Here is a 1107-nt window from a genome sequence, read left to right as displayed (position 1 = left end):
ATATATATACATATAATATTTGTTAAATATATATATATATATATATATATATATATATATATATATATATATATATATATATATATGTATATATATATATATATATATATATATACACATCAATATATATATATATATATATATATATATATATATATATATATATATATATATATATATATATTATATATATATATATATATGTTCGCGTGTGTATATGTGTATTATTATTATTATTATTATTATTATTATTATTATGCTAATAGCCATCTAAAAAAGATGTAAAATGGCGGGACGTTATTCGTTACCCTTCCCTTTATTTTTCTAATCAGCGATCAACAAAGTTCATATGTCAGTTAGCATAAAGTATCATGTGTCAGCTGTAAAGTGTATGAGCATTTTTGCCCTTTTGTGATTAATTTATATATTTCTACTCTTGATTTACCATTAAACCAGCAAAATCAAAAATCAGGGAAAAACAAGCCGAATGAGATTAAGACATTATTCATCTTAGGTTATAATGTTGATAAAAGCAAATATCCCTATCTTTATTGTGTATGTATAAACCTAATGCTGCGATCAGCCTTACTACGAGTCTTTGTACAGCAGGTGACACACAAACCTGATCTTAAACTCGACTAGCTGTTGGCTGAGAAATAACCATATCCATGACCTTTCTTGGCAACCCTCGCCGACCAAAAGTTGTCTTAGAAAGGGTCTTTTGGGGTTATATCACGACACATTCTCCACCTTGAAGGCGGACTACGTCTGGCGAGAAATAGTCCGTGATATGACTGACTATTCGTAGATTTTCAAGAATTTTGACAAAACGCTGAATATCTTTAAAAATGGGATACATTCATGAGTACTAAAGGGAAGATACAACCTCCATTTGACTTTTAGTTGCACTCACTTTCCAGCCATCTACTTCACCTCCCTTTCTGCTCCGTCTCTTCCATCTTGCTGTCCAAATTAAATTCTAATACGAACTTTCTTTCTTAGTGTAGCTACAGTTTTTTTTTTCCTGATTCATAGCTAGGCACTGAGTGGCATTCCTGTTCAACCGCAGAGCATTAAATATGGCACTAATTATATCAATTATAAGCA

This window comes from Palaemon carinicauda, chromosome 7, assembly GCF_036898095.1.
Source record: "Palaemon carinicauda isolate YSFRI2023 chromosome 7, ASM3689809v2, whole genome shotgun sequence".
Taxonomy (NCBI): domain Eukaryota; kingdom Metazoa; phylum Arthropoda; class Malacostraca; order Decapoda; family Palaemonidae; genus Palaemon; species Palaemon carinicauda.
Note: the sequence above shows the minus strand (reverse complement) of the source record.